This window comes from Leptonychotes weddellii, chromosome 8, assembly GCF_054177405.1.
Source record: "Leptonychotes weddellii isolate Sample4059 chromosome 8, ASM5417740v2, whole genome shotgun sequence".
Lineage (NCBI taxonomy): Eukaryota > Metazoa > Chordata > Mammalia > Carnivora > Phocidae > Leptonychotes > Leptonychotes weddellii.
In genome coordinates this window covers 23,273,887-23,283,866 of record NC_138376.1, presented here as the reverse complement: position 1 = coordinate 23,283,866, position 9,980 = coordinate 23,273,887, and the positions used below count along the sequence as shown (strand labels likewise).

General features: G+C 46.9%; 1 long non-coding RNA gene across 1 annotated transcript in view; it reads right to left on the bottom strand.

Annotated features, from left to right (window-relative positions):
• LOC115942714 (uncharacterized) overlaps positions 1–9,980 on the bottom strand; it is a 14,897-nt gene that overhangs the window by 4,256 nt on the left and 661 nt on the right. Inside the window, exon 2 of the long non-coding RNA XR_004077305.2 lies at positions 4,261–4,369. This is a non-coding gene — a long non-coding RNA (uncharacterized LOC115942714). The remainder of the gene's footprint in view (positions 1–4,260; positions 4,370–9,980) is intronic.

Genomic DNA, 9,980 nt, shown 5'->3' with positions numbered 1-9,980 from the left:
CCTTCTCTCACTGTGTCTCTCTCTGTCAAATAAATAAATAAAAATCTTTAAAAAAAAAAAAAAAATGAGAGACAGAGAGCATGAGAGGAAGGAGGGTCAGAGGAAGAAGCAGACTCCCCGCCAAGCAGGGAGCCCGATGCGGAACTCGATCCCGGGACTCCAGGATCATGACCTGAGCTGAAGGCAGTCACTTAACCAACTGAGCCACCCAGGCGCCCCTGATTTGGTGATTTTTTTTTAAAGTTTATTTATTTTCTTTAGTAATCTACACACAATGTGGAGCTTGAACTCATGACCCTGAGGTCAAGAGTTGCACACTCTTCTGATTGAGACTGCCAGGCACCCCTAGGTGATTGTTTCTTAGATATGGACACCAAAAGCACAAGCAACAAAAGGAAAAACAGTTGGACATCACCAAAATTTAAAATATTTGTACTTCTAGGGGCGCCTGGGTGGCTCAGTCATTAAGCATCTGCCTTCGGCTCAGGTCATGATCCCAGTGTCCTGGGATCGAGCCCCACATCGGGCTCCCTACTCAGTGGGGAGTCTGCTTCTCCCTCTCCCTCTGCCTCTGCTTGTGTTCCGTCTCTCGCTGTGTCTCTCTCTGTCAATTAAATAAATAAAATCTTAAAAAAATAAAATAAAATATTTGTACTTCTAAGCACTTTATTACTATTTTTTTTTTTTTTTAGTAAGCTCTATACCCAACATGCAACTTGAACTCATTAAGAGTTGCACACTCTGCTGACTGAGCCAGCCAGGTGCCCCAATCTAAAGACATTTCATCAAGAAAGTAAAAAAGACAATCTACAAAATGGGAGAAAATATTTGTAAATCGTGTATCTTATAAGAATCTAGTATCCACAATATATAAAGAACACACTTACAATTCAACAACAAAGAGGCAAACAATTAAATTTAAAAATGGTCAAAGGACTTGACTTTTTTTTTTTTTAAGATTTTATGTATTTATTTATTAGAGAGTGAGCGAGAGAGAAACAGCATGACAGAGGAGAGGGTCAGAGGGAGAAGCAGGCTCCCCGCTGAGCCGGGAGCCCGATGTGGGACTCGATCCCAGGACCCTGGGATCATGACCTGAGCCGAAGGCAGTCGCTTAACCAACTGAGCCACCCAGGCGCCCCTGGTCAAAGGACTTGAATTGATATTTCTCAGAGAAGATATATAAGTGACACCAACAACCACCTGAAAAGGTACTCAACATTATGAGTCATTAGGGAAATGCAAATCAAAACCAAAATGAGCTACCACTTCATACCCACTGGGATGGCTTAAAATACATATATATGGAAAATAAGTGATAGCTGGGATGCGGAGAAATTGGGATCTTCACAATGTGCTGGTGGGAATACAGAATGGCTCAGTGGCCTTGGAAAACTGGTGGTTCCTCCAAAGTTAAATATAGAATTACTCAGAAATCTGGGGCGCCTGGGTGGCTCAGTCGGTTAAGCCTCTGCCTTCGGCTCAGGTCATGATCCCAGGGTCCTGGGATCAAGCCCTGCATCGGGCTCCCTGCTCCGCGGGAAGCCTGCTTCTCCCTCTCCCACTCCCCCTGCTTGTGTTCCCTCTCTCTCTGTGTCTCTCTCTGTCAAATAAATAAATAAAATCTTTAAAAAAAAAAAAAAAAGAATTACTCAGAAATCCAACTCCTAGGTACATATCCCCAAAAAACTAAAAACAGGTACTCAACAAATACATGTGCATAGCAGCACTAGTCACAGTCGCCAAAAGGTGGCAATGGCCCAAACATCCATCAACGGAGGAATGAACAAACCAGTTGTGGTATATCCATACACTGGAATATCAGTCGGCCATAAAAAGGGAGGGAGTACCAATCCACGTTACAGCATGCATAGACATGCATTACGCTATGTGAAAGAAGCCACACCCGGGGCCACATAGTGCATGATTCCATTTACACAAGATATCCAGCAGAATAGATAGTTCCAGAGAAACAGGATACATACTGGGGGTTGCTGAGAGCTGGAGGGAGGAAGGGAGCAACTGTTTAGTGGGTACAGGTTTCTTCTGGGGTGATGAAAATGTTTTCGAACGAGATAGAGGTGGATAGAGGTGGTGGTTGCACAACGTTGTGAATGCACTAAATGCCACTAAATTGTTCACTTCAAAATGGTTAATTTTATGTTATATCTATTTCACCTCAATAATAAAAAGGATAAAACAATAAATAAATCAGCTAACACTCAACTTTGTTGAAAGGACAGAGAAAGTAGCTGACTTGCAGAATGATGTCGCTAGGTCACTCACTTTCTCAGAACCAACACAGATTCTGGAACTGTCCCTTTGGTGCCCTGGTGTTTTGACCCTCTTGAATGCCCCTGGGGCCTAGTTTCTGTGGTAAGGGAAGGCTGGGCAAGGGGATGGGGCAAGGGTTTCTCCTTCACAGGGGTCTCCTCAGGACCCTATGCCTTTTGGGAGAGTCAGATCTGAAAAGGGTTCCCTCACATCTATCCAGGTCCACCTACTCCTTGGACAGTCCTCTTGCACCACAGGGATATAGGTCCCTAGTTTGAAGCCTGCTGCCCTGGAGAAGCTTACATGTCCCACTCAGAGAAGAGTAAAAGAGGGCTCACAGCAGCATTGTTGTGATAACGACCAGTTTAAACAACACAAATGTGGGGCGCCTGGGTGGCTCAGTTGGTTGAGTGTCCGACTCAATTTCGGCTCAGGTCATCTCAGGATTGTGAGATCGAGCCCCATATCAGGCTCCATGCTCAACAGGGAGTCTGCTGGAGATTCTCTCTCCCTCTCCTCTGCCCCTCCCGCTGCTTGCTCTTGCTCTCTCTCTCTCAAATAAATAAATCTTTAAACAACGCAAATGTCCATCAGCAGGACAATGGATTAATTAATTGTGGTGTAAGTATGCAATAGAAAGGAAGTGAATGAATTACAACTATACAACCCAACAAAATCAGAATGAGTTAAAAAGCCTGCTCCAGAAAAAAATACGTAACATATGATTCCATCTATGTGAAGATCGAACACACAAAGCTAAACAGCATGCTATTTAGGAATACCTACAACATGCATAGATAGTGAAATTATGAAGACAAGAAACGGACATATACTTAAGAAATTCAGGGTAGAGGTCACCCTGCAGGAAGGGAGAGGGATGCAGTCAGTGTGGAGCCCACAGGACATCTAAGGTCCTGGGAATTTATTTCTTAAGCTGTGGTCAGGTGCCCAGGTATTCTGTTTCATCTGTCTTTTTTTTTTTTTTTAAGACTTTATTTATTTACTTGAGAGAGAGAGCGCACAAGCAGGGGGAGCAGCAGAGGGAAAGGGAGAAGCAGGTTCCTGCTGAGCAGGGAGCCCGATGTGGGGCTCGATCCCAAGACCCTGATATCATGACCTGAGCCGAAGGCAGATGCTTAACCGACTGAGCCACCCAGGTGCCCCTTGTTTTCATTTGTCTTTAACTCTACATGCTCATTTTATACGTTCTTCTATGTATATAATGTATTCACAATATATATTCTTAGGAGAGAGGATGAGCACGAAGGCGTGGGGGACAGTCGGAATGCTGGCTGTGCTGAAAAGGATAAGGTAAGATGTGGTGGCAGCCGAGAGGGACCAGGCTGAAGAAGGATTTTTTCTTTTAAGGCAGCAAAGTCTTGTCTGGGTTTAAAAATAAAGGGGCGAGTATAAAGCCCAGGAGAGCAAGAAACAAAGCAAGGTTAAGAATGGGATGTAGGGGGACGCCTGGGTGGCTCAGTCAGTTAAGTGTCTGCCTTCAGCTCAGGTCCTGATCCCGTGGTCCTGGGATCGAGCCCCGCATTGGGCTCCCTGCTCAGCAGAGAGCCTGCTTCTACCTCTGCCTGCCACTCCCCCGTTTGTGCTCTCTCACTCTGACAAATAAATAAATAAAATCTTTAAAAGAAAAAAAAAAGAATGGGATGTAGGAAGGATGGATGGGCTTTCAACAGGCTCTGAAATTAAGGAAAGGGAAATAAGGATGAGCAAAGAAAGAGATGTTTGGAGCGTGAAGGAGGGCACTTCAGTCTGCTGGGAGAAGGGGATAGGGAGAGGGGTGGCGGCTCAGGAGTGGGGGGCAGAGGGGCTCTTCCAAGTGCACCAAGGGGCACCAAGAACCCAACTAAAGGGTGCTGCTAGGTCATAGCAGCTGAGTGCTGCATGTGAGTGCTCTCTTGGCTGGACAGGGAGAAAGGGGAAGACGAGATGCCTGGAGGTCTCCCTGGAGAGTGGGGCAGGTATACTCACTGTCCCCCAGGAGGGAGAGATCCGAGGGCTACTCAGAGAATGGTGCGCTGGCATTCCAAATTTCAGAAAGGAGGAAGTTCCAGATGCTGTCAATCACCAGAGGGCGAGCCTGACAAGAAAGTGGATGAAATGGAATGAAGATAAAAGTTGTCAGAAGGTCAAACAACTTTGAAGAAACAAATAATATTGGTGGCGGGAGGGCAGGGGAACTGGGTGGGGAGGTAGCAGGAGGCCTTTCAGTATGTACCCTTTTACACTTTCTGAATTTTGTGGGTTTGGGGGTTTTGATTTTTGTTTTATTTTTTTAGTTGGTTGTTTTTCGGGGTTTTGTTTTCATTACTTTTGGGTTTGGGTTTTGTTTGTTTTGGGAGCAAAGAAAAATAGGCTATTTATTGGTGTGGCATCACCCAGGGGAACGGAGAGCTAATGCTCAGAGGCCTAAGCTCCCCATTGGCTTCCAAGCAGGGGTTTTTTAAGTGTGAAAATTCAGGGGTGCCTTCCTTGGTGTCTCAGTTGGTTAAGCGGCTGCCTTTGGCTTGGGTCATGATCAGGGGTCCTGGGATCAACCCTGAGTTGGGCTTCCTGCTCAGTGGGGAGCCCGCTTCTCCCTCTCCCTCTGCCCCTCTGACCCCAGCTCGTACTCTCTCTCTCTCAAATAAATAAATAAAATCTTTTAAAAAATAAAATAAAATAAGGGCGCCTGGGTGGCTCAGTCAGTTAAGCATCTGCCTTCAGCTCAGGTCATGATCCTAGGGTCCTGGGATGGAGCCCCACATCGGGCTCCCTGTTCAGCGAGAGCCTGCTTCTCCCCATCCCCTTGCTCCTCCCCAGCTCACACTCTCTCTGTGTCAAATAAATAAAATCTTAAAAACAAAAAAATAAATAAAATAATAAAATAAAGGGTGAAAATTCAGGGTAAGGGTCTTGGATCATGCTGATTGATTGGCGATTAGGTCGACTATAATATTTCCTTTCTTGATCATCTTCTTCCGTTTGGCATCTCCTTGTCTGGTTCTGGTGCGATTTGTAGTGAGGCGGTCGTTCTGCAGCAGGGGCCTGGTTGTTCCTCTTTAGGGGCCTGGAACTGCAAAACGTTCTCGGCAGATTATGTTTAGTGATGTCACCTCTAGAGTACAAAGGCAGAAGTTTTATATCCTGTGACTATTACTAAGCTGCAAACTATTATTTCTTTTCTTGCAAACGTGGCACATGATGTTTATCATCTCAGGCAGAACAGCATCCCACAGACTTTTCAGAGGCAACAGAATGTGATTTCCTGAGGCAATCTTACAGGTTTCTTTAACAGTAACTACGGGCTACGTGGCTGGTCAGAGGCAGCTATGTCTAAACTGTGGGGTCTGTGGGAGCTTGCATCCCCAGTCTCAGTGCCCCCCATCCTTGTCTTTAGTCAGTCCTCAGTCTTGAGGGATAGGAACTCTAGCTAGTTCCTGCTGAAGAGGGGCAAAGATCACGACTGGAGGAATGAAACTGGTTTGCTCCTGACTGTAAGTCCTCTGTCCTGGCCTAACTTCAAAGCTTTGGACAACCACTAAGTTAATTCCTGCTTTTGCTGCTTTTAAGCAGCAACTCATGCCACATTTATGAGTAGATAAATCATAAAAAGCACAGCTGAGATAGATAATCCCACTTGGGTTAATGCCCAGAGTATTGATCAAATTCCTTGAGGAATCCAGGAAAACAGACCAGAAAACCAATCCCATTCTGTTCCTGGGATTTCAGCAGCAATTTGTTGCAGCCAAGTGGCTTGTTCTCTAATCTTGTCTAGGTGGGTTTCTATTTCAGCTGAGGAATTAATGCAAATGCAGCAGGAAGAGTTAATTACCTTGCATATCCCTCCCTGTCCTGCCAAAATATAATCTAAGGCCATTCTATTGTCCAGAACTACCCAGGCCAAGGAGTCTAATGATTTTTGTTGAGCTATTTTGCTTGAGCAATTTCATTGGCCAGAATTCCCAAGGTGATAGATTTTTTTATCACTTGCTTATGAGTCCTTATTCCCCACCAGGGTAAAAATGTTCTCCCAAATGAATATCAAACATATTCTCTTGATAAGCAAGCAAGTTATCCCCATCTGGTATTGATTCTCTTTCTGTTCAGTAAAATATGCTTTTTGAGGGCGCCTGCGTGGCTCAGCTGGTCAAGTGGTTGCCTTCGACTCTGGTCATGATCCTGGAGTCCCGGGATCGAGTCCCACATCGGGTGCCCTGCTCACTGGGGAGTCTGCTTCTCCCTCTGACCCTCCCCCCCCATGTGCTCTCTCTCTCTCATTCTCTCTCTCAAATAAATAAAATCTTTAAAAAAAAATAAAATAAAATATACTTTTTGAACGTTGAACCATGCAAATGACTCTAAGAAAACATAAAATAAACCAGACAATTTATTTTTTAATTGGGGTGTGGATTAGGTCATCTGCATGGACACTGGCGGGTCTGAGAGGATGACCTGAGCCAGGTGCCACAGGCCTGGAAGTCAGTTGCTCAGGCAACAAGGAGACCGAGGGAGCAGCAGAGCAGGACTCAGGGTTCTTACAGTGAGGGTAGAGCTGAGTGTGGGTCAAAGAGAAGAAGAGATGTTGGAGGTTTTATTGTAATACAGGAAAAGTTTTATCAGCCTATGGATTTAAGTCCAATATTTCCTATTAGTAGCTCAAGGAATATACCTATTCCAGTCTAGGCTAAGCATATGGCAAAAGTACACTCACTGCCAAAACTACCTTGAACGCCGCAGAGAAATGTGTAACCCTTCCTGTTTGGGATTATCTAGACCACCGCTAGCCTCCATCCATAACCAGGAGTGGTTCTCTAAGCCATGAGCAGGCTAGTCCTCCACCACTTCCCCCAGACATAGACACAAAAATACACACGCCTCTTTTCAGATTGAGCTTTTAAAGACTCATGGCGCTGAAAGAGACTTCATAGGACAACCCCTCCTTTTTTTTTTTTTTTAAGATTTTATTCATTCATTTGGGGGACGGGCACGAACAGGGGCCAGAGAGAGAGGGAGAAGCAGACTCCAGGCTGAGCAAGGAGCCCGATGCAGGCTCCAGGGATCATGACCTGAGCCAAAGGCAGACGCTTAACCGACTGAGCCACCCAGGCGCCCCCCTCCATTTTTTGAAGAGAATACTGAAACCTCTGGGATCTTGATGGCCTCCAACCTGAACAGAGCCTAGACCTTTTGTCTCCTACTTGTTTCTTGCTCCCTAGTCAGACTTTATTTCTCATGCCCACTAAGAATCCTGAATTTACCCATCCTTGACACTATGCGAGGGAGTTTACTACTGCAAGCCAGGGACAGGAGGGTCCCTCATCTCACACTAGCAGAAGTCTGTGACCAAGGGACAAGGATCTAGATCCCCCTACACGGGCTATGTAGGAAAACAGCCCCTACAGCATCTCCCCACCAGGCTGCACAGGAGAAGACAGCCTTGTGCACTACGGTTTGTTTCCATAGAAAACTGTAACGGGGGGGGGGGGGCAGTTGGCACTTGAGGGACTCATCAGCTCTCAGCTCTACCTGCCACCAAGAACCTGTCTTAAATTCCAAGCTGAGGCCCCTCGTCCCATTCACACTCCCCTAGAAAGGAGAAGTAGCAAGAAGGTGACAGGATACAAAACTTTACAAACTTCAGTTCTTACTTTGACAGCCTTTGTATTTCTGATTTCACTGGAGTGTGAACTTTCTTTTGAGAAGTTTGGCAATGAGGGAGAGAAGAGATGAGACAGGGAAACAGAATATCCAACTAAAGTTCTTTTGAAGATTTTGTAGTCTGTCTCCCAATTAGGCAAAGGGGAAGAGAGCTATCTCTTCTAGCACCTACTGTTTACCAGGCTCCCTTACACCTCACATTAGCCCTGTGAAAAATCAGGGTCTCCAATTCAAAGACAAAGATGTTGTGATTCAGAAAATTAAGTAACTTGCCCAAGGGTCCTCTAAAAAACTAATGGAATATGGGGGCACCTGGGTGGCTCAGTTGGTTGAATGTCCAACCCTTGATTTCAGCTCAGGTCATGATCTCAGGGTCCTGGGATGGAGCCCGGGGTAGGGCTTCATGCTCAGCAGGGAATCTGCTTGAGATTCTCTCTCTCCACCCCCTCTCCCTGCCCCTCCCTCCTCTACACTAAATAAATAAATCTTAAAAAAAAGGTAGTGGAATATGGCTTTGAGCCTAGGTGTGTCTGACACAAAAGCCAAAGTTCTTTCTCAGATTTATATGGCCTGACTACAAAGGAGATTTCTACAAAGAGGGCATTTTAGAATAAAGAAAACTGGGTGGAGGCATGAAAGGCAAGAGTCAAGCACCACTAAATACTGCCCCCACTCTCCCACCAAAGGTCATCCCTTTGAGTTCAGGAATTCAGCTTAAGTCAGAAACAAACTTTTTCTGGGTGGATGCTGGCTGAGCTGAAAAGAAATGACTTCAGCAGCCAGTCATTTATTGCATGCCTTTTATTTGCAAAATATAACCCATAACATAATTCCTGCAATCAAGAAGTTTACAATCTAATGGGGGAAACCAGATATTGAACCCATTATATAACAGTTTCCTCAAAATTGATGTGTACGAGAAATGCTCTAGTCTCCTGGAGTATGTAACCAACCAATCCAACTAATGGGAAACAGGGGCTTTTTCACCTGGACTTGGATGGGTAGGGAAGTGACTGTGCAGGAAAGGGGGCAGGGCAATCTCCAAGGTGCTAATAAATGCTGTTGGCGAAGCTATGGAGACCGCAGGTTAGTTGGGAGTGACAGAGAAAGAGAAGGCAGAGGTGCAGAGTTGAGGAGAGGTTTTGTTTAGGGCGATGGAGCTCTGACCTTGCCAGCCCCGCCATCGGAAGGACAGCGGCAGTAGGAAAGATTAAAGATGGTAAAATCGTACTGATACAAATAATCGCACAATTAGAAGAATTAGTACTAGGGCTAATTATGCAGTAGGGGTGAAATGGGCAAGGTCATCGACAGTACACACAAGCGGAGGGCGTTTGCCTTGCCAAGAAGTAGGATCAATTCTAAGAATGGAGAAGAAGGTCGGATGGGTGTGATGTTACACTATCGTGAGACAGAGGAAAGTGGAGGGTACTGGATTGTTTCTGTAGGACGTCAAAACTTCGTTTAGGCCAGGAGGGCTGGGGTGGTCACTAGCTTCCGAAGAGTTGAAAGAGTCTCGAAGTGTGGCCAGAGGGACTGTGAGCATACGCAACAGAGGATGCACCGCGTGGGCAACAGCGACCAACAGCTCCGATAGCCGTGGGGCGGTCTGGGTCCCTGGGAGGGGCTGCGACTGCAGCCCTGTCCCGCACAGCACAGCTGGGCCGCAGCGGCACCACCCCTGTGAGCAGGTGGCAGCACCGTCGGCGGGAGCGGGCCAGGCGGGTAGCACCGCAAGCGGGGAGCGCAGGCGGGGGCGCGCGCCGGGGGGCGCGGAGCGGAGGGCGCCGCGGGCCGCCGGGAACGGGGGGCGGGCCCGAGCAAGCGGGCCTCCGCGCGGCACTTGGCACGCACGCGCAGACGGGCCGCGGGGCCCGGAGGCACAGAGGAGGGGGAGCGAGAAAGGGGGGTGTGGAACGTATTTCCGCTCTGGCGGACAAATAATACCGGCCAAAGGGGAGGCCAGGCCATCCGGCCCTTTAACCGTGTGGGGGGGGGCTGCTGAAGAAAGGGGGGTCGGGAAAGGGGGAATCCTGCTCCTTTAATTCCCT